Genomic DNA, 24671 nt, shown 5'->3' on the forward strand with positions numbered 1-24671 from the left:
CTTCCAATTAGGGGGCTTATAAACCAAACATCAGAAAACTGATAAATATAATTTAAAAAATAAAATAAAATAATTTATGCCCCTGGGCCACACCTATCCTATCCAAAGTGTACCAAAAGGAAGGTTGTAGGGTATAGGAATCAGAGATGATGGGCCAAGGGGCCCATGCACTGAATAAAGACACCTACTAGCTGTGTGACCTTGGTCAGGTTAATTACAGTCTCTGATCATTTTTCTCACGTGTCATGTCTCATTTGACAGGGATCATAAAACACACATACCTTCATACCTCCCAGGGTGATGTAAGGTAAAAATGTGAAAGAAAACAAACTACCCTTCTTAAATTCTATATATCAAAATAACATCATGTATCTGAACTCAACTCTCTAGGACAGGAATTGGATGAACTTTCACGTGTGCATATGAGGTGGGCCTTTAACTGCAGCTCATTGTCTTTCAAGAAAGGAGGGCTCAGTTGGAGACGGAGTCAGGAGACTTCTTTCTGGGCCCAGAGCGATGAGCATGGCTGCAGAGGAGAAAGCAAATTGTGAATAATGTATAAGCTTGTAGATTCAGAGAACCCTGAATGTACGGACCCAAAGGGAAAAGCACAGGGAAATACACCTGGAAGGAAATTAGCACCTGGAGGAAAAGGGCTGCAGAGAGATAATAAAGAAGTTCAGGGAAGGGGCTGGTCAGTCTGGGTTTCCTATAGGTGTCCGCCAAGCTGCTAGGACAGACATGGAACAGACTTGGAAGGAGCCTGGCTGTGAACCAGAGGATGGAATGCAAACAGACTAAAGGAGGTCCCACAGCCTGGCAAGAAGGGTGAAGACAGTCAAATCGATGGACACCAGCAATGGGGGCCCAGTGAAGCCAACTCTGCCAGGGCTGCCCTGGACGGCACACTCCCAGCAGCTCAGAATCCACTCTCACCGTGGCCAGGTCTCCTTGTGCCCTTGAACCTACCCAAGATGCTGGTCCAGAGGGCAACAGAGGAAGCAAACATCACCAGTAGCCATGCTCGGGGCCCAGTGACTGACAAACTCCTCCTCCCATCCCAACCCAGATTTGATTTTTTTAAACTGGGTAATGGAAGTAGAATTTTACCCTGAGTGAACAGGCCTTTATATTTACTGTTCCTCCTCCTGAAATATTCTTTCCCCAGATAGTGAAATATAAGTTATAAATTAATGAAATATAAGTATTAAAAGTGTTACCAAACGGGTCCTTGGACTCTTTATTTTTTTTAATTAATTTTTATTGGAGTATAGTTGCTTTACAACGTTGTATTAGTTTCTGCTGTACAGCAAAGTGAATCTCTTATACATACACATATATCCCTCTTTTTTGGATTTCCTTCCCATTTAGGTCACCACAGAGCACTGAATAGAGTTCTCTGTGCTATACAGTCGGTTCTCGTTAGTTGTCTATTTTATACATAGTAGTGTATATATGTCAATTCCAATCTCCCAATTCATCCCACCCCCTTCCCCCCACCTCACGCCGTATCTATATTGGACTCTTTAATCAACAGAAATTATAAGAGGCCAGATGAGGAATTCAGGCAAGCCTTTATTAGGACTCCCGGCAGCACGAGGGAGCGAAAACAAGTAACAGGTGCCCTTGCTTGCTCCCTGGGGGCGGGGTGAGGGGTGAGCTGGTTCATTAAATGGGGCGAGGGTAGGGGTGGATCTGTGGGGGCCAGAGGGGTGGCTTAGGTGGTCTGCCCACCCCCTTGGTGGTGCCGTGCGCAGGGATCATGCGCAGGGCCCTGCTTTTGCTCCAAGCTCCTCAGAAGCGGCAGTTGATTGGTGACCTTTTGTATCTTGTTGTTCATAATTCGCCCCAACTGCGCATGCGTGCAGTTATTTTTAGTCCCTGATAGTTTCTTTGTATTCTGTTGCTGGAGGAGACATTTGTCCAGGTGCAAGCACTGCAGCAAAGGGTCCCAGGTCCCAGATCACAGCCTGTCTCAAAAGAAAAAAGTTCTTATTTCTGTGAAACTTAGGATGAATGCTTTGGAAGTCCTAGATGGAGGTGAGTCACTAAGTAACATTGCTATGGAGTTAGGAATGGGTAAAACCCACCCTGGGGGAAAATGACTGGGGGAAGGGACAAGCAGTTCTACAAATCTAGAAGTACTCAGCTTGCCAGTCTTTAAGCTCTATTTCCACTTTACAGAGAGTGAAACTGGAAATCGTTGTCTGTGACATGTTATGAGTGTCATTTTTGAAAAAAAGAGAAGTAACTCTCAACAGTGGACAAATATTCAAAGGAAATAGCCTTGACCCTAAAAAAAAGATAAAATCATGACTCTCATTCAGATATAGAAATGAACACACGTTAAGATTCTATTAAACTCATCAAATGAAAGAACCAGGTGGATGTTATAAGTGCTTCAAAGAAAAACTTTTTAAAAATTACATGGAGTAATTTTGAATTGAATATACAAATAGACACAGACTGCCTCTTCCACAGGAGAGGGGGAAGCCCATCTCTACCAGATGGGACAGAATTTGCATGTCTAGCAGTTACCCACACTATAGATTTACAGAATCAATCTGATAAGGCAGAAAAGTACACTATAGGCAACACATCATTTTCCATTGAGGTACAAATAGTTTTTCTACAGCCCTATACCAAAAGATTGATTTTACATCTTGACATGAGCCAAATTAAAATGAGGTATCTACGATCTGTGTATCGTTTTATGGTTCCAACATTTTCAATTAACTGGTTAATAATTAGCCCCAGTCTCTTGAATAAGAGAGTCTTGGGTATGATAGATTTTCTTTCACTGGATGAAAGGACTTAAAGTTTCTATATTTCCTAGTTAAAAACAAACAAACAAATTGATTATCTTTTCCAAACGTTGTAACCTAACAAATGAACATTAAAGTAAGCGCCGGGAGAAACTGGGTGAAGGGTACCAAGGACTCCTCTGTACTATTTTTGCCACTCTCTGTGAATCTATAATTATTTCCCCAAAAATGTTAAAAAGCAAAAGACCATTAAAGTACAGCACCAGGAGAGACCTCCCTAAAGATTGCACCGTCCCTTCCTGGTAGAACGATGGAAAGCTCTCTTGGGCACAGGGAGTGAGGAACAAGGGAGGTCTGCTCTGTGTATTCAAGATGAGGGATTATAAGAACCGCATTTCTCTGCCTAAAGAAGGCTTGGGTATTACAAAACCAAAGTAGTCTGAGCAGGGTGAAGTGCGGAGAACTTGAACCTGGTAGCAGTAGATCTTATCAGGAGACGGAATTTATTCATTTTCTTAGGTTTTAGGACTTTCAGTTCTTATGCTGTCAGAAGTCAAAATGAATATTGGCAATAGCACTAACGTCAATGTCAATTTCCTGGCTTTGATATAGCTATATAAGATGTTAATATTGGAAGCTGGGGGAAAACTACAGGGAACTCTCTCTACTATTTTTAAAACTTTCTGTGAGTCTATAATTATTTTAAAATAAAAGTTAAAAAAAAAGAATGGTGGCATATGTTTCAAAGTTTACAGAGCTGACTTTATGAACTTTTGCTGACAGAGGCAGAACTGTAATTTCTCTGGTGTGTTGGATCCATTGTGAAGTCAGATGCATTTGGGGTACACATGGGCCAAGTTAAGGTTAAAAGTATCATTCCGGGATTACTGGAAATTTCTCTATCAGCATCTTGAGGATCATCATAAAAAAATTAACGAGAAGTGGAGGTGCTTTTCATAACCTTTAGGGAAAGACAAACGCAGGAAAGAGCTTCCTTCTACGCATAGTCAAACGTCTAGTTGCCAGAGAAGAAAATAGCCTGCGATTGTTTCCCTTCTCTCTCTGTGAATGTTTTCAAAGTCAAAGATTTGCAGGGGACTTCTTTTCACATGCTCAAGGGTAAACCTAGACCTGGGCCTGACTGTGCATGTTTCCCTTGAGAGGAGGAGCCCCAGTGCCATGGTCCCTGACACTGTTGTTACCACCAAGCACTCAGTGTCCCTGGTCTTTGTGGATGTCTTTATGGCCGGGCAAAGGCTTTGTCAACACAGGGTCGGGTAGTCTCTGGACATTCTTTTTAACTTCGGGTGTTAACCTTTGGCTGAGTCACAAGTGGAACTTCCATGACGTCCTGCTCTATCTGCCCTCCTCTTTCCCTTGTCTGCCTTTTGCCCTGGAAGCATCCTTCTTTGTTCCCACCGCGGAGACTCACAGTTAAGGATGGAAAAGATTTCTTTGCAGACTGAACAAGCTAAAAGGGGTCAGTTGCCTGGCTTAGAAGAAAAGTAAACAAGACCACCATTGTCTAGTGACCATCATCTTTTAAAACAGACCTTCCCTGAGGAACAGGGGATTGTTTTGAGAAAGTAGCTTTTTGTAATGCGTTGAATGGCATTGTCTTACAGTCATATGTAGAGAGTGTTTTCTGTGATGTTTTCAGCTGATATGGGTGCCCTAGAGCCTGTTTATTCCAGTGGTGTAAAGTGTACCCTTCTGTCCTACTACAGTTAGAATCACAGAGAGTGCTGCTTACCAAAAATGAAGACCCTTTTTGTGACCTTGTTATTGTATTTAAGAGCCCTGGTCACAATTCTTTTTATGCACGAGAATAAGCAAACCCTTGGTGTGTCTTCAACAGGATTTGTAGCCATAGGTGAAAGAATGCTGTCCAGTCGTCCAAAAAGCAATTTACATGAGAAATCAGAAAACTAATCTTTTCTGATGTTTAATTTCACTTAGATAAATACTTTTTGAGGTTTAATTTCCCTTAAAATTGCATTTTTATTGCAAATTTGGTCTTTTAATAGTTAAATTCACACAGCCAGGCACTGTGCTGTAGGCAGATAACTAATCAAGATAAGCACAGCTTCTCCCTTAGGAAACTTGCACCTAAATTACCACGTCATCAATAAAGACTAAACATATAACAAGTGAAGGTTTATAATGATGTAAAATTGTAATCAACTTGAGTTGCAAACAAGAGGCCTTGGTAAATAAATTATGGTCTACACAAACAAGCCATTAAAAACGGTGTGTAGAAGTCACATTCAATGACTCGGAAAGGTTGAAACACTATCATAAGTGAAAACAAAAAGACCTCAGTGTAATACATTGTGTGTACCAAGTGAAAGTACTAGAAGGAAGTATAAATCATTGTAGGTCAGCAGAGGTTATCTCCAAATGGTATGATAATGGGGAATTTTCACTTTCTTCCTTTTCCTTTTTGTAGTTTCTAGATTTTCTATAATAAATATGTGCTATTTTAGAATTTGAAAAACTAATAACCATTTCCCCCTTAAATGAAAGAAAATACATTCCTAATGTCATTTACAATAAGAAAATCTGATGCTAGTCAATTATTTTCTTTAAGAATATATATGTGATTGCTTGTCTGTGCATAAATTATCTCTGGAAGGAGACCAAGACTGCAATATTGGTTGCCTCCAGGGAGGGGAAGTGAGTGGTTAGGGACACCAGTGGAAAGAAGATTTTTCACTAAATATTGTTTTATATCTTCTGAATGTTATACCATATAAATGTGTAGCCTATTCAAAAAATTAAAGCTTGAAAATTAAGAATTTAATCAGTATTAGCTGAAACTAAGCTTTAGAAACCTTAATCAAGTCCCTGTGTTGATGTCATTGGCAAACCTTCAATGCCTGGGACAACAACCAATACACCCGGTAAGGACTTTTCCCAACTCACTCACTACGAAGTAACACATAAGAGGACCACGCATTCCTAAAGCACGGTCATGGTTACCCTTCCCAGGAACCTGATTGCTGGGGGTAGAATATTGAATCTAATATGGTCTAATGTGGTATAAGGGCTACAGTTGGCAAAGCAACCTGTCAGTTAATTCTGCTTGCTACACAGTTGTTGATTCACTGGGTAGAGAGAAGAAGGGGTGAAGGAAAGTCATTGATTGAATTGACTGGGTAAAATATGTTGACCTCAATGATCAAAACTGAGCATAGCCTTAGCATCGTTACTCTGATGGCCATACCAGATCTTTCTGTGTGTGGTGTTTCTCTATGAGTCCTGGGATGCCCTGAGCCCCCCTTTCATGGACCACCCTTTGGGATGCGTGTCACTGTTCTGTACTGTCTGCCTAAGGCTCCATTCAGCTGCTCCTCCCGTGAAGCTTATTCTCACTGCTCTGCTCTTGGGCCGTTCAGGCTACTTGGCACTCCTGTGGCACCGTGACTCTGGCACTGCATTCTCACATTGAACTGACTGCTGGGGTCCTCTCCCCCAGGCCCACTCACCTTTCCCTTTGAATGTAGCACTTAGCCATGTCTAAACATAAAAGAAACCAATATATTTTTAAATGCATCAAAGAATAGCCAATAACAATGTTTCTCAAACTGGACTCCCAGCCCTATATTCCTTAAATTTGTTTTGGAATATCTATGAATGTTCTATGGAAATTTATTAATTTTGTTTTCATTTCCATTATTCACCTTCTTTAAAAATATATAGCTATATATATATATTTTAACTTACGCATTTTTTTAAAATTTATTTATTTTATTTATTTATTTTTGGCTGCGTTGGGTCTTCGTTGCTGCATGCGGGCTTCTCACTGCGGTGGCCTCTCCTGTTGCGGAGCACGGGCTCCAGGCGCGCGGGCTTCAGTAGTTGTGGCTCGCGGGCTCTAGAGCACAGGCTCAGCAGCTGTGGCACACGGGCTTTGTTGTATATAGCTATATATTGATGAATTCATGAATATTTGAATGACGTCCTGCTAGCCGGTGGGATTTGAGTGACCATATTTACATGTGTTTATTGATGTGTTGGTGTCAGAAATTAAATGCCTCAAATAATTAGACAAGAACTGGGAGGATACCATGAATATGAGATGATGCATTCTGCCCAGTAAAGGCCAAATGACTGTCAAAGCTACCTCTATGTGAGAAGCTTTCACTGTAGTTTGATAGAGACCAGTGGTGGGGAAAAAGTCATCATGTCACATCCAGCAGTGGAGACTGAACCGGGGACAGGCAGCGGTATTCTCACGCACAACAGCACCATATCCCAGGAGATGTCAACTTGAATTATACTGGGTTTGGTCACTTTTTCGTGTTTATTTTATAAATTTCTTTGGGTTTTACAATTGTATGTGTGCTATAAGCCCAAGGAGTTTACTACTAGCTTACGTTGTTGCATGTTTAAGAAATATCACACTGTAAGGCAATAGTGGCTGTTTTCTTTTCCTTCAAGTGAGTCCACATATTCCTCAAGAAACTCTGGCTTTTAAGAGTCTGTCTTTGACAGAAAACAAACTTATGGTTACCAAAGGGGAAAGCAGTGATGGGGGGAGGGGGATGAAAGATAAATTAGGAGTTTGAGATTAACAGATGCATACTAATACATATAAAATAGATAAACAACAAGGACCTACTGTATAGCACAAGGAACTATATTCAATATCTTGTAATAACCTATAATGGAAAAGAATCTGAAAAAGAATAGATATAAATATAATATATATATTATATATAATATAAATGTTTATAAATATATTTTTACATATACATATGTATATATATATATATATATATATATATATATATATATATATATATATAACTGAATCACTTTGCTGTACCTGAAACTAACACAACATTGTAAATCAACTATACTTCAATTTTTTTTTTTTTAAAAGTGTCTGTCTTTGGACTTATCTACTGTATGCACTAAGGCTCTAAAAGTTAGTGACTCTATTTGGTTTGCTTGCTTCCTGTACCACCTACTATAGTACTTAGCAAATGTCTATAATCATTATGATGACAGGCAATAAGTGCTATGTTAGTATTGCCCTTTTCCAGCATTTGGACACGATGGCAACTTTCACGTTGATGTTTTTCAGTGAACCTATCTTCAAGTCCAACCTCGTCAAAACTATTCCAGAGCATCATTATCCTTTGTAAAATTTCTTGTGTTGGTTGGGAAAATCTTAACTGGTGTCTTGGCCCTTGGTGATAATTATTCCAATGAATACTCTCTAAGAAAAACTTTTATGGTGCATACTTTTTACCGGTATATGTGTAGGCAGATGGGTCCCCTCATCCGCTATTCTCAGCACATACATTATTTCACTAAGGGCCTCAAGACATCCACTGCCTGCTGCCTACCAGCATGTGGTACCAAGCCTGGTGGACCCAACAGACAAAACCAAAGAAAATCAAATAATGGTTTAGTGAAGCAGGAGGAATAGCTCAAGAAACTCCAAAAACAGATCTAACTACTAGTTCAAGTTCCTTTAATAGGTAAATTATATGCCTCACTTTAGCAGCTAAAGAAAGAATGTTCTCGATTTTTGATACGAATTTGATGAATTTGCTCATGTATGATAGTTCAGAATACATCTTTTTAGATGTTCTACTGCTTAAAGTAGGTATGGTCAAGATGGCATTCTTTGGTACTTAGCAATTTTCAGCTCCTTATTAATCTTGTCATCTTCATTCTTGATGATATTATCATCACCTTTACATGGATGTGAACCACGTGCTCACATGTTCTAAGCCCAAGTCAGAACAGAGAAACATAACCCTTTACTCTTTTTCTCAAGACAAGAAGGAGTTGGCAGTTTCAGACTCCTGAAACTTAGATCCAGTACCATTTGGTGTAAACCCAAGAAAAGGGGAACTGAAATGAATACTCTTCATGGCCAAAAAAACTTACTTACATTTTCTCTCATCACTAAAATCTTAGTAAAGATAAGTAAGCTCCCAAACTTTCCCTATTTAGGCAGTCTGGCCCACTTCTCTGTGCTTATGTCTCTCCATCCCAAAAGCTGTTATACTCAAGAAAGATACAACTGTCATCATTTAAGCAAAGCAGTGAAAATTAAAGCTAGCGTCATCACAGTTGTGTGAAAATGCGCTAAAATTAGATTTACGGGACCAGGACAACCTTTAGAAATGATCACTTCTCCCAATCAAACTTGTGCTTCCGGGTAGTATGGATTATTAAGGTGGAGCAGTGACAGCTGAACAAGTTTAGGAGAAAGAAACAGTTTAATCCTATAGAGGTCACTTGTGACATTTATGCATAATTTCCGTAAAACAGCAGTTCTCAAAGTGTGATCGGTGGACCCCTAGGGGTCCCTGAGAACTTTTTAGGGCATCTACAATTTAAAACTATTTTTATAGTAATATTAAGATATTATTTTTCTTCATCACTGTATTGACATTGTTATTGATGTCACAAAAGCTATGGTGGGTAAAACCGCTAGCATGTTAGCAGGGAGCCACGCAGTGGCTCCACACTGTACTGGAAGTCATTATATTCTTCTCCACTGCATACAAGGGGGAAAGAAAAGACTATTTCACTTAAGAATGTCCTTCATGAAGCAGTAAATCTATTCACTTTATTAAATTTCAACCTTTGAGTTTTTTTCAAATTAAAATTATTTATTTTATTAAATATCAAACCTTTGAAAACATGTATTGTGACAAAATAGTACATTGCTGTATACCAAAATACAGTGGCTGTCCCCCTAAAGAAAAACTAATTGAGAGATTATTTGTGTTGTGAGCTGAACTGTTTTCATAGAACGTAGCCACTTTTTTCACAGAACATCATTTTTACTTGAAAGAACAACTGATAGACAAACTATGATTATTCAGGATTGGGTACTTGGCAGATGTGTTCCTAAAAATGAGTAAAATGAGCCTATCACTTTAAGAAAACTACTGACAGTATTTGTTACTCCTGATGAAATTTATGATCTCAAATGAAAATCAGAATTTTGGAAGATTAGTGTTCACCACCACAAACTTAACAGCTTCTCAACACCTAAATATTTTTCTGATGAGATCGATTATAACATTAACAACTGTTTTAAATATTATAAGCTAAATTGTGTCACTATTTGAAAGATCTGTATACTCAGTGAACCAATATTTTACAAATGACCAACACATGATATTACAAAATTATGTGTGATCAAAAGAGACCATTCAAAGACAGACCAATGAGTTCAATATAACAGAGATCAACATTGCTATTTTGTTTCATATTATAAAATCAAGGGGGATTTATCCTAGGAATGCAAGATTGGGTCAATGTAATATACCTTATTAATAGAATAAAAGACAAAACCCACATGATTATCTGAAAGGTACGCAGAGACACATTTGACAAAATCCAACATCCTTTTGTGATAAAAACACAGCAAACTAGGAATGGAAGGGGATTTTCTCAACCTGATAAAAAGCATCGATGAAAAACCCACAGCTAACGTCAGACTTAATAGTGAAAACTGGCTGCTTTCCGCCTAATTTCAGGAATAAGACATGGATATCTGCTTTGGCACGTATAATCAACATTATACTGGCGGTTCCAGCCAAGTCAATTAGCAAGAAAATGAAATAAAAGGCATTCAGATTGGAAAGGAAGAAGTAAAACCCAATTTTCAGATGACATGATCATATATAGAAAATCCTAAGGAAATCACTAAAAAAAAAAACAAAAAAACTATTAGCACTAATAAACAAGCTCAGCAAAGTTAGGGGATACAAGACCAACATACAAAAATCAATGGTACTTCTATAGATTAACAATGAACAAACTGACTGGAAGTGAAATTAAGAAAAAACTTCTGTTTACAATAGCATCAAAAAGAATAAAATATTTAGGAGTAGAATTAAGAAAAATGGTGCAAAACTTATACTCTGAAAACTGCATAACATTGTTGAAAGAAATTAAAGAACACCTAACTAAGTGGAAAGACATCCCATGTACAAGTATTGGGAGACTAAATATTGTTAAGATGGCAGTACTCCTCAGACTGACCTACAGATTCAATGCGATCTCTATCAAAATCCCGGCTGACCTTTGCAGAAATTAACAAGCTGAACCTAAAATTCATATGTAAATGCAGGGAACCCAGAAAAGCCAAAACAATCTTGAAAAAGAAGAACAAAGTTGGAAGACTCAATACTTCTTGATTTCAAAATTTACTATAAAGCTACAATAATCAACACAGTATGATACTGGCATAAGGATAGACACATAGACTGATAAAATAGAATTGAGTGTCCAGGAATAAATCTTCACATTTATTGTCTATTGATTTTCAAAAAGGATGCCAAGACCACTCAATGGGAAAAGAAATGGTGTTGTGACAACCGAATCTCATCAGGCAAAAGAATGAAGTTCCTATATACAAAAATTAGCTCAAAATGGATCAAAGACCTAAATGGAAGTGCTAAAAATATAAAACTCTCAGAAGAAAACATAGGTTTAAACTCCATGACCCTGTATTAGGCAATGGTTTCTTAGATATGACACCAAATGCACAAGCAATAAAAGAAAAAATACATAAATAATTCATCATCAAAATTAAAGACTTTTGTGCCTAAAAGAATAGAATCAAGAAAGTGAAATGAGGGACTTTCCTAGCGGTCCAGTGGTTAAGACTCTGCGCTCCTAATGCAGGGGGCACGGGTTCGATCCCTGGTCAGAGAAAGTGAAATGACAATCCACAGAATGAGGGAAAATATTTGCAAATCATATATCTGAGGAAGGTCTTGTATTTAAGACCTCGTAATTCAGACTTGTTATTCAGCAACAGCAAACAAGTAACCCGAATTAAAAATGGACAAAGGATCTGAGTAGACATTTCTCCAAAGCAGATATACAAATGGCCAACAAGCACGTGTAAAGATGCTTGTCATTAGGCATTGGGGAAATCAAAACCATAATGAGATAATCCTCTACACTTACTAGGATGGCAAAAATAAAAAAGGCAGATAATTACAAGTGTCGGAGAGGTTGTGGAGAAATTGGATCCCATATACATTGCTGATGGAATAGGAAATAGACTGTGGAAAGCAATCTGGCAGTTCTTCAAAATGGTAAACATGGAGTTACTATATGACCCAGCAATTTCACCCCTAGGCAGATACCTAAGAGAAGTGAAAATATATATCTATACAAAAACTTGTACAAAAATGTTCATAGCAGCATTACTCAAAATAGTCCAAAAGTGGAAATATGGCCAAATGCCCATAAATGAAAGGATAAAGAAAATGTGGTATATGCATAAAATGGGATATTATTTCACAATAAAAAGGAAGGAGTCACTGAAACATGCTACAAAATAGATAAACCTTGAAAGTATTATGCTAGGTGAAAGAAGCCAGTCACAAAGGACCACATAATGTGTTCCATTTATATGAAATGTTGGAATAGGCAAATTCACAGAGACAGAATGTAGATTGGTGATTGCCTAATGCAGGGCCATGGGGGTGGAGGGTAAGAGAAATTAGGAGTGAATGCTAATGGGTACAAGGTTTCTTCTCAGGGTAATGAAAATATTCTAAGATTAATTGCAGTGATGGTTGCCCAACTCTTTGAATATACTGAAAACTATTGAATTATACACTTTAAATGGATGAATGGTATGCTATGTAAATTATATCTCAATAAAGCTGTTTTTTAAAAAAAATTTTTATTTATTTATTTATTTATTTATTTGGCTGAGCTGGGTCTTAGATCTTCATTGCAGCATGCAGGCTCTTAGTTGCGGCATGCAGGAACTTAGTTGCAGCATGCGAGATCTAGTTCCCTGACCAGGGATCGAACCCTGGCCCCCTGCCTTGGGAGCGCAGAGTCTTTTTATTTATTTATTTATTTATGACTGTGTTGGGTCTTAGTTTCTGTGTGAGGGCTTTCTCTAGCTGTGGCAAGTGGGGACCACTCTTCATCGCGGTGCGCGGGCCTCTCACCATCGCGGCCTCTCCTGTTGCGGAGCACAGGCTCCAGACGCGCAGGCTCAGCAATTGTGGCTCACGGGCCCAGTTGCTCCGCGGCATGTGGGATCTTCCCAGACCAGGGCTCGAACCCGTGTCCCCTGCATTGGCAGGCAGATTCTCAACCACTGCGCCACCAGGGAAGCCCCGGGAGCGCAGAGTCTTAACCACTGGATCACCAGGGAAATCTCTAAAGCTGCTATTTTTAAAAGTACATATGAAAATCTAGATACTTTCTATTGAGACAGTCATTCAAGAGACTGGCAAAAATGTAAAACAATGCCACTCTTCTCACTAAAATTTTTGTTTTAGAAAATATCCTTATTTTTATTAAAAATATATTGTTTATGTAACATAATGTTTACTGTTATTTTTAAATGAATTGAATATTTCTAAAAGTTTTTAGTTTTAACTTGTAATATACTATCAGTAAGTGTAAAATGCATAAATTGTTATAAGTATATGAGATTATAAATGAGGCCATGATATGGAAATGTATAAAGAAAGTGAAATTAATTGAAAAGATATTCCAAGGTAAAAATATTTACCATTTTACATACTAGTAGCAGGTACCATTAAAAGAAAGAAACACTGCTGAAAATTGCTCAGAACTTTATTTAAAAGCAACAAACAAATGCCCTTTTCTATTATTATTTGAAAATATATATCATACTTTCAAAATTGAAAGTATACCTAGAATAACTATATATTCATTTAGAAAAAAACCTAGCAAAATGAATTTACCTCTTTTTATATATTTTAAGGCTAAATGGTATTCTCCAAAGGTATCTTTAAAACTATTTTCATCTTGTAGGGCTTTAGTTAGCTGGTGATGTAATAATAGCCCTGCCACGAAGGAGAACGTCAGTGATGTCAACCGGGCAATGCCAGATCCAACAAATGGTTGCCATGAGGACGAATGGGGCCCAAGTGGACTGTACCCAAGAGAATCAAGTTTCCAGGCATTCTATGGACATTTAAGTTTGTTTCTGTTTGCACTGAAAGTTAGCAACCACCCACAGCAACTCTCCAGGAATTAGAAACAAAGGTTCCTGAGCTTGGCAAACATTCTCCATGGTTATCAAAGCCTTCTTGCTAATGAAGCATGTGTGACTTCAGCTGACAAAGTCAGGGTGCTGGGTGTTCTGCCACTGGGCCTGTGCTGTTCCACCACGCCTCCCTAACACCCGACTCCCAGCCCTCCTGGCCATCTGTACAGGCACCTGCTCCTCTTTCTTTACACGATGAGCAAAGAGAACTGAATACGATTGGCCTTTCAAAGTCAGAGCACAGAGCTTCCCCGCTCACTAGGCCTTCACTAAAGAAGTGTAAATTCAGTAGAACTGGGATTGGAAGAGGGTTGAAAAAAGATAAAGGAACAGGCAAATCCAAAGGGACAGAAATTAAATTAGTGGCTGCAAGGCCTGGGGGGAGGGGAGAATGGGAAGTGACTGCTAACGGGCCGAGGGTTTCTTTTTGCGGAGATGAATATGTTGTGGAATTTGATAGTGCTGATGGTTACACAATTCTGTGAATATATTAAACACAGATGGATTTTATGGTATGTGAATTATATCTCAATCAATCAATAAATGGGAGCTGGTTCACTGGCCAAAAATAGCAGAGGGAGGAGGCAGGTAGTTTAGTAACATGAAGGGCTGGTTCACAGACGTTTTGAGCCACAGCTTTTTCTTCCACTGAAAACTTGGTTTGGGGGCAAGTCTAGGTATTTTAAAGAAGCTTTTGTGTGGGACCAAAGGACTTGCAGAGTTTCTTCTTCTGGAATGGAAGAAGTTTCTTCTTCTTCCTTCAAGGTTGAGGGCGATTTTTCTAATGTTTGAAGATTGGATTACATGTATATAGATTTATGCAGGTTAATATTTGACTTTGTATTTGGTCTGGGAGAAACTATTTATTGAAAGATTGGGTGGCTCTTAGGAATGCTCTAGTGTATTTTAAAGGTTATATATATATATATATATATGGATATATGTTTTAAAGGATATGAATATATTGGGCGCAGAAGTAGACTTCAGTACACATTTCTAGGCAAGAGCAGAACGCAGACGTCTTAGTGGAAGGAAGAATTGTCTGGGACGTAGATTCAGAGCCAAACATGAAGGAAATGGGGACTTCAGAGGCATGGAGCTCCAAGCAACGAGATGTCCCTGCCCCTACAGATTCTCCATCCTCCACCACCCCTTTCTTGAGTGCCCAAATCAGGGAATTAAGAAGGTCAAGGCCCCAGAACACTTCTGCTTAAGAGCTCAAAGCATCTTCTAAAATGCGTGTCTGAACTGGTACCCTAATCTAGTTTGACTTCTCCGGTAAATAGGCTATTATGTTGATAAAGAAGAGGGTCCTGACAGGACCCTGCCCACTCCCGGGAAGTGTACCAGGTGGAGGGCTAGCAACCCACTGGGTAGACTTGTATACGTCCCTGTGGAAGGGACTGAGCTCTCCTGGGGAGAGAACTCACCCTAAGGAAAAGGGAGACACAGTGACATGGAACCAGCATAGATTTTGCCCATGAGTTTGGTCCCCACCCTACCTTCCCTGGAGTTGAGTTTGAGCCCCAGGGAAAGAAGGGGCAATGAGTAAAAATGTAAGGAGATGGTTTCACTTGAAATGTTTGTGAGATGGGGGCAGCTTTAGCTGAGTGTAACGCAAAAAGGGAGAGGTATTCTGTTTTCAACGGAGCTAAGCTCACCCGGAGGACCAACAATTTTACTGCTATTTTGGGTATCTCTAGGCTCTGCCAGTTGGAAATGGGTGGCTGCTATATATTTCCTTCCCCACAACCTCACGATCAGATGGTACCTAACAATCAGCGTTAGGCTCAGATTAGATTCTGCCACATGTACAAACCTTATTAGCAACTAGGCTCCAAAAGTCACACAACTGGTTTTGTGACTTCAGTGAAGTTTCCACTCTCTTTCTTAGATACTCTGACAAACACTGAGTTTGCTTCTTAGGGCTGCACTAACAAAGTACCACAGTCTTGGTGGTTTAAAACAACAGAAATGTATTCTCTCATAGTTCTGGAGGCTAGAAGACTGAAACCAGGGTGTTGGCAGGGTCTGTTCCCTCTGAGACGCTGGGTGGGATCCTTCCTTGCCTCTCTCTGGCTTCCAGTGGTGGCTGGCAATTTTGATGCTCCCTGGCTTGCAATTGCATCACTCCCATCTCTGCCTCCGTCATCACATGGTCTTCTTCCTATGTGTCTCTTCTCCTCTTCTTATAAAGACACCAGTCATGGGACTTCCCTGGTGACACAGTGGTTAAGAATCCACCTGCCAATGCAGGGGACACGGGTTCGAGCCCTGGTCCGGGAGGACCCCACGTGCCGCGGAGCGACTAAGCCTGTGTGCCACAACTACTGAGCCTGCGCTCTAGAGCCCGTGTCACAACTACTGAGCCTGTGTGCCACAACTACTGAAACCCACATGCCTAGAGCCCGTGCTCCGCAACAAAGAGGAGCCACCGCAATGAGAAGCCCGCGCACCGTAATGAAGAGTAGCCCTCGCTCGCCACAACTAGAGAAAGCCTGTGCGCAGCAACAAAGACCCAAAAATTAATTAATTAATTAATTAAAAAAAAAGACACCAGTCATATTGGATTAGACTTCAGTATGACTTCATGTTAACTTGATTTCATCTGCAAAGACCCTGCTTCCAAGGAGGTCATGTTCACAAGTACCAGGGGTGAGGACTTCAACATAGTTTGGAGGACACAATTCAATCATGACACACACCTTTCCAGAAAGGGTCACTCCAAAGCCAACACAGCAGTGTCCTCACTACAGGACCAGCCAGGCTTCTGAGTAAGCCAGGAGAGAATGTCCTTTGTAAAAGGTAGACCAAGTGCGGTCCAAGATCTTGGTCTAACTGGCAAGTGGTTAGACAGCGAGGTCTTCTGATTCTTGTGCCCCAGTTATGAAAAGACCAGACTCATAATTTGAACAGCTCTGATTATCTGGGGAAAAAATAATTTCTAATATCTGTTGTGTTAATTAACCCTCTAGGGCAGGGTTTCTTAAGTATTTTGTACCACGGACCCCTTTGGCAGTCTGGGAAAACCATGGACCCCTTCTCAGGGAAAAAAAAAGCTTTCAAATGAATAAAATAAAATACATAGATTGTAAATGCAATCAAATCTATTAAAATGCAGTTCTCAAAATTTTTGTGTCAGTAACACTTTAACAAGATCTAGTGGAAGGTCTAATAATTATTGTGATTTTAAAGTAATGATGAGTATAAACAATATTTGGTGATGTCTATAACAATTGTAACATCCATGCAAATACCTGAGGCATCTGCTGTGGCAGAAGATTTGGTACTTTCCTTCTACCGCGGTTTGCTACCTACTTTCACAATGAAGGGAAATGCATTTTTTCAGCTTGAGGATAGTGAAAGTGAAGATGTAATTTTTTTCCCCATCCAAATGGACAGACTTGCTGAATGCTATCCTTGGCCTCCTGCGAGGTCAACAGACTCCAGGTGAAGAAGCCCTGACCCCAGTGGATACAGAGAGTATATTCCTGATTAGGGAGCTTCCAACAGTAACTAACAGCCCTGGGGGAAGAAAAAGTGAATGTCACTACACCGTCTGCACTGAATCATCTTAAAGTAGGCTATAAATCCTTTAACTGCCGAATTCTGGGAGCCCGGGCCAGGCAGATACCATGGAAGAGATGCAGGGGTCCTGACCAAGATGGGAGGAGTGGGGCTCTCAGAGAAACAGTCAGCAGGAAACAGGGCAGGAGTGGGCCTAAGAAACAGTTGGGAAATGGAGGTGATGGGGCTAACCAATAGACAGGGCCGGCACAGGGGAAATTAAACTGTAGAAGTGGCCAGCACCATCTGGTAATTAACTAGATGTATATGTACGTACTTGGAAAGTACCCCTGGGCACCCCTAGAAATTACCTGGGGACATTCCTATATCATTTGGCGGGTAGCTAAAACCAATGAACTGTACATTATGTTAGAATATTTCAGATGGGTTTCACCTACAAACAGCACAAGTTCAAAGCTTGAAAGTCTGTCATTTGACCATCTACTCAAGGTTAAAAAACTTAAATTTCAGAATTTATCAGCCTGCTTCAGTAATGATGCCCTCAGAGAAATAGGTCTTTTTTTTTTTTTTTAAGCAGAAGAGAACCTACCAGCAAAGAACCATAGAGTAAGCCATTTTCTATTGCATACAATCTGTGGCACCCATTTAGAAATGTTAAAAATAGCACTTCAGCACTTCATTTGTCATCTTCTGCACTTATTCAAATGTAATAGAGGTGGAGTCGGTGGGAATGCTGGCCTTGGTGGGTGGGGCCTGATGTCCAATGTAGTCTCTAAACTTCTTGTTTTTCAATTGTGTTTGGACCACTGTTGGTGTATTCTGTGAGTCAGGGGCCTGCGAAAGAACAAGTAAAGCAACCAGCCTCTGTTTTAGAGAAGACATCTCCATCCAACCATCTGGGGCTGAATAATCCACTGTCCTGGATCACTTTTCTGAATAGCCATGCCTTGGAAGGGGGCCCAGGCTGGACACCAGGAGAGCTGGTGCTATAACAGCCTTGCTGGGGATTAGCTGTCTGACCTTGGAAAAATCCTTTAATCTCTTGGGGTTTAAGTTTCCTCTCTACTAAATCTCTGAAGAACTTTCCAGTTCAAAAATTATTCTATATGACAGCATAATGCTTAAAGGAAAAGCATTCTTGTGAACTTCCACTATTGTTTTTATATTAATCAAAATAGTACTTAAATATGTAAACTTAGAACTAGATATAAACTCCTGATGCACGTCATTTTAGAGATTTTGAAATAAGCAAAACAACAAATCCAATAAAATTTTAACCAATAAAATTTATTATTAAATTTCAATTACTTTTATTCATTAATAATGGACAGTATTAAGTCAATGCAATGGCTAATACTGCCTTGCTGGACATAAACTGCTGCTAACAATTGGAATATAATTTTCCAGAGCACTGCCTCTACCACTGTGTTCTGTTTGATGACTCCGTTCTCCCATTCTCTCCCTTTGAACTCTTGTGAAACTTTCTTTAAAGCCGTGGCATCATGTGGCCTTTACTTTGGAAGAATGCACTGTTTATGTATTATGTTCTCCTTTGCTCTTTTCTCCTGAGCCTAAAACAATATGGCTCCAAATGACGCTGCAACCGATGGTGATATCTTCATAAGGAGTCTTCCAGATGATCCCAAACGTGTTGACATTAGTATTTTTATTGGGTATTATGAGGTTATCATTGAAATAAAAACACGAGCATTTAAAATTTCTTATAAATTCACCATTCCCTGGGATCCCAGTTTGAGAAATGTTGTATTATGACTTTACAGTGGTCCTGGCAGAGTCTTCCTCTAGTGCCTGCATGATACCTCTTAGAAGGACATAACATATACATTAGGCCCTCAGTTCGTCTAATGTGTTTCTGGAAATCAGGACGTAGAACACATGATCCAATATGTTTCCAAACGTCATCACACACAAGGTGATGCCCAGGAAAGAAAAACCCATGCTCTCTCTTACAGAAATCTAATTCCCATTCCCTGCTTTCCAAAAGATCTTTAAGAAAGAAAATAGATCAGTAAGTTCCAAAGAACAAAAGGAGTATTACTACAGTGAAAAAAAAAAAGCATGGCCTGAAATTCACCTCTTGGCCTCCAGATATGCGGTCTATTTGATTTTAAGCAGGCTGCTGCCATAGAAAAAACTCATGAGACTCAGACACAAAGAGAAGCTCATGGTGACCATTCTGAAGTGTGCTTGTTGGAGAGTGGACAGCCTTCGTAACAGAGTTCAAGGTCTGCAATCTCCAGAAACAGCCTACGATACACAAGAAAGCCATCAACACCCTCGAGTCATGGCTGACCTTCACAGTATAGCCCTGAGACTCACACCTCAGCGCAAGAACAAGGTGAAGGTAGCTCTCTCATGATGAGGCACAGGAAGGTGAACTTGGCATCAAAATTGGTTATGACACAGAAGCCAACCACCACCCAGGAAGTTAAGAGTCCACTGGTGGCCTGGCGGAGTATAGTGGATCCGGAATGAAACTGTCAGCCTCTGTGGGAGTTTGGCCACTGTCACAAAGAAGCACAGAATATTCCTCTCCCTGAACTGGTAGAGGAAAACTCAGAGGGCCAGGCCATTCAGCGGCAAAGCAGCTGCCAACACCAGCAGAAACAGGGACACTGACAAGGTCCTGACACTCTCAGATTTTATGGAGGAGTTGAATACCTGGGAAGCCTGCATTTTTACAAATATTGGGGTGAGATTTTTGTTTGTTTGTTTATCAAAGATAGAGTTCTTTCTTTAAGGTCTACTTCTTACCTCTTTCCTGTGGAAATCCTTGTCTAGGAAGGCACAGAACAGTTGTAGTAATTGCTGCAAAGGTGGGGGAAAAAAAGAAAAAAGAAAAATCAAAGGTAGTTAAAGCCTGAAATGGAACATTATTGAAAACCCCTTGTACATCCTTTCTTTTTTTAATTAAACTTTTTAAATTTTGAGATAATCGTAGATTCACATGCAGTTGTAAGAAATAAAACAATGAGATCCCAGGTACCCATTACGCCCTTTCCCGCAAAGGTAACATCTTGCAAAACTATATTACAGCATAAAAACCAGGATATTGACATGGATACTATCGACATACAGAGCATCTCCATTATCCTTCACATTGCACTTTTATAGCCACATCTACTTCCCTCCCACACCCACTCACTCTTTAAACCCTGGCCAACCACTACTCTGTTCTCTATTTCTATAATTTTGTCATTTCAAGAATATTACATAAATAGAACCATGCAGTATGTAATCTTTTGGGATTGGCTTCCTTCACACAGCATAACTCCCTGGGGATTTATCCAAGTTGTTGCGTGTACCCATCGTTTGTTCCTTTTTATTGCTGAGTAGAATTCCATGGTATGGATGTACCATAGTTTACTTAACTATTCCTCTGTTGAAAGATATGTGGGTTGTTTCCAATTTTTGGAATGAAGTTCCAAATGAAGTATTCTATTATAAATAACGGTGCTGTAAACATGCCTGTATATTTTTGTGTGATTGTAAATTTTCATTCCCTTAGGGAAAATACCTGTGAGGACAATTGCTGGGTTGCTTGGCGGTTGTAGGTTTAGTCTTTTAAGAAACTGCCACACTGTCTTTCTGCTGTACGATTTTACATCCCTACCAGCAAGGTATAAGTGTTTATTCTAAAATATATAAGGAAAGGAAAAGGAACTGGGTATTTAAAAACTATTTGAAAAAGAAGAATAAACCAGGAGCGTTTTGTGGTTTTCAGTATACAAGTCCTGAACAGGTTGTATTAGATTTACACCTATTTCTCTTTTTTTAATGATTGTAAATGATAATGCATTTAAATTTTTAGTTTCCATGTGTTTATTGCTAGTATCCAAATATACAATTGATTTTCTTTTGATTTGATATACATTTAATGGGGTTTTTTTGAATAGCAAAAGTTTTACATTTTTTTTAACATCTTTATTGGAGTATAATTGCTTTACAATGGTGTGTTAGTTACTGCTTTATAACAAAGTGAATCAGCTATACATATACATATATCCCCATATCGCCTCCCTCTTGCGTCTCCCTCCCACCCTCCCTATCCCACCCTTCTAGGTAGTCACAAAGCACCGAGCTGATCTCCCTGTGCTATGTGGCTGCTTCCCACTAGCTATCTATTTTACATTTGGTAGTGTATATATGTCCTTGCATGTTGATCTGCATCCTGCAATTTTGCTAAACTCACTTATTAATTACAATTTTTTGGTTTTTTGGTTTTGGTAGGTTCCTTGGGGTTTCCTTTGTAGGCAAAAGTGTCCTCTGCAAATAGGGACAGTTTTAGCTCTTTCTTTCTGATCTGTATGCCTTTTATTTCCTTTTCTTGCCTAATTATACTGGCTAGCCTTCCAGCACTATGCTGAATAACAGTGGTGAGAGTGGACATCCTTGCCTTATTACTGATCTCAGGGGGAAAGCATTCAGTCTTTCACCGTTAAGTACAATCTAAGCTATAAGGTTTTCTAGGTGTTCTTTACCGAGTTGAGGAAGTTTCCCTATATTCAGTTTTCTGAGAGTTTTAATCATGAAGTGGATTTTAAACATTTTTTTTCTTCTTTCATTGGTATGATCATGTGATTTTTATTCTTTCTCCTGGTATTTTAGTGGACTGCTTTAATTGATTTTCGGATAATTAAACAGTCTTGCATCCCTAGAATAAACCTCACTTGGTTGTATTGTATACTTCTTTTTATATATTGCCGAATTCTATTTGTTAATCTTGTGTTAAGGATTTTTGCATATGTATTCATGAAGGATATTAGTATAAACTTCTCTTTTCGAATGTCTTTGTCTGGTTTTAGTGTCAGGGTAATACAAGCTTCATAAAACAAATTGGGATATGTTCCCTCTTCTTCCACTTCCCAGCATAAATTGTGTAGAACTGGTGTAAAATCTCTAACCTTTTGGTAGAATTTGGGGGGACTAGTTTTTTCTTTGGAGGGAAAATTTTAAATTATTAATTCGATTTCATAATATTTATAGGGCTATTCAGTTGAGCTATTTCATAAATGTGAGTTGTGGTAGTTCGTGTATTTTGAGGACTTGTCACATTTTATCAAATTTTTGTGGGTAGAGTTGTTTGTAGTATTCTCTTATTATTATTTTAATAGGTAGAGGGTCTGTAATGATATCCACTGTTTCCTTTCTGATAATGGTAGTTTATGTCTTAGCTCTTTTTTTCCTCTTGTCAGTCTTGCCAGAGGTTTTACGTTTTATCGATCTTTTCAAAGAAACAGCTCTATTTCCTTGATTTTCTCTATTTTTTTCTAATTTATTTTCATTGATTTCTGCTCTGATCTTTATTACTTCCTTCCTTCTCTTTGCTTCAGGTTTATCTTCTCTTATTTTTCTAAGTTCTTGAGGTGGGAACTTAGATTGTTGATAGGAGGCATTTCATCTTTTCTAATGTTTCCATTTAGTGCTATAAATTTCCCTCTCAGTACTGTTTTAGTTGGGTCCCACAATTTTGAGTTGTATTTTCTTTCAATCTAATGTATTTTTTAATTTCCCTTGGGAGTTCCTCTTTTATCTGTAGATTATTTAGAAGCGTGTTGTTTAGTGTTCAAGAGTTTGGAAATTTTCCTGTTATCTTTCTATTGTCAATTTCTAGCTTGATTCCACTGTTGTTGAAGAACACACTCTATCACTTCAATTCCTTTAAGCTGTGGAGGTGTGTTTTATAGCCAACAATGTGATCTATCTTGGTATATGTATTGAGGGCACTTGAAAAGAATGTGTATTCAGCTGTTGTTGTGTGCAGTTTTCTATAAATATCAATTAGATCTTCTTGGTTGATGGTGTTGAGTACTTCCAAACTTTTGCTGATTTTCTGTCTATTCTATCAATTGTTCCAACTGTAATTATGTACTTGTCTATTTCTCCTTTCAGTTGTATCAGTTTTCCTTCACATCTTTTGCAGCTCTGTTATTTGGTACATACATATTTAGGATTACTATGTCTTCTTAGTGGAGTGACCTTTTATTATATAATGACCCTTTCTGTTTCTAGTAATAATTTTTTCCTCCCAAGTCCCTTGGATTATTGATTTTAGATCTTTCTTCCTTTCTAATATGGCACTCAATGCTATAAATTTCCCTCTAAACACTGCTTTTGCTACATCTCACAAATTTTGATGAGTTGTATTTCATTTTCATTTAGTTCAAGATATTTTTTAATTTCTCTTGAGACTTCTTTAACCCATGTGTGTTATTTAGGAGTGTATTGTTTAATCTTCAAATATTTGGGGATTTTTCCAGGCATCTCTCTGTTATTGATTTCTCATGTAATTCCATTGTTGTCTGAAACAATACTTTGTATGATTTCTATTCTTTTATATTTTTCAAGGCATGTTTTATGGCCTAGAATGTGGTCTATCTTCATTCTAGTGAAAGTTCCAAATAAGCTTAAGAAGAATGTGTATTCTGTTGTTGTTGGATGAGGTATTTTATAAATGTCAGTTCGATCCAATTGATTGATGGGTGTTCAGTTTAACTCTATCCTTAATTATTTTCTGACTGTTGGATCTGTCAATTACTGACAGAGAGGTATTGAATCCCAAACTATAATAGTGGATTTCTCTATTCCACTTTGAAGTTCTATCAGTTTTGGTCTCATATATTCATGTTAAAGACTTTTATGTTTTTTTGAAGAATTGATCCTTTTATCATTATCTGTGATAATTTAACTTGCTTTGAAATCTTTATCTGAAATTAATATGGCTTCTCCAGTGTTATGAATTGAATTGTGTCCTCGAAAATAATGTTGAAGTCCTAACCCCCAGTACCTCAGAATGTGACCTTATGTGGAGATAGTGTCACTGCAGATGTAATTATTTAAGATGAGGTCATACCAGAGAAGGGTGAGAGTCTAACCCAATAGAACTGATGTCTTCATAGAAAGAGGAAATTTGGAGACAGATATGTACACAGGGGGAACATCAAGTGAAGATTAGAATTATGCTGCCACAAGCCAAGGACCTATCAGAAGCTAGGAGAGAGTCCTGGAACAGATCCTTTCCTAGAACCTTCAGAGGAAGCATGGTCCTGCTGACACTTTAATCTTAGACTTCAGGCTTCCAGAACTGGAAGACAATAAATTCCTGTTGTTCAGGCCACCTACCTATGGTATTTTGTTACAGCAGCTCTAGCAAACTAATTCATCCAGGTTTCCTTTGATTAGCATGGTATTAGGACAAGTCTTAGGACTTAAGTCTGCCATTTATTTTTTGTTTTCTGTTTTTTCTGTTTTTCATTCCTCTGTTTTCTTTTTCTTCTTTGACTTCCTTTGATTTAGTTGTACATTTTTCAAAATTCTGTTTTGAC

At 38.8% G+C, this 24671-nt stretch overlaps 1 long non-coding RNA gene across 3 annotated transcripts in view; it reads left to right on the forward strand.

Annotated features, from left to right (window-relative positions):
- The first annotated feature begins 1952 nt into the window (after window positions 1–1952).
- Window positions 1953–24671, forward strand: part of LOC309644048 — a 51190-nt gene continuing 28471 nt past the window's right edge. For 2 of the 3 annotated variants that reach the window (XR_014254204.1, XR_014254205.1), the window contains exon 1: window positions 1964–2040. This is a non-coding gene — a long non-coding RNA (uncharacterized lncRNA). Of the gene's footprint in view, window positions 2041–24671 lie in introns of all 3 variants that reach the window. The other variant, XR_014254203.1, reaches the window with a different exon arrangement.

This window comes from Balaenoptera physalus (assembly GCF_965194825.1).
Source record: "Balaenoptera physalus genome assembly, chromosome: 15".
NCBI classification, from domain to species: domain Eukaryota; kingdom Metazoa; phylum Chordata; class Mammalia; order Artiodactyla; family Balaenopteridae; genus Balaenoptera; species Balaenoptera physalus.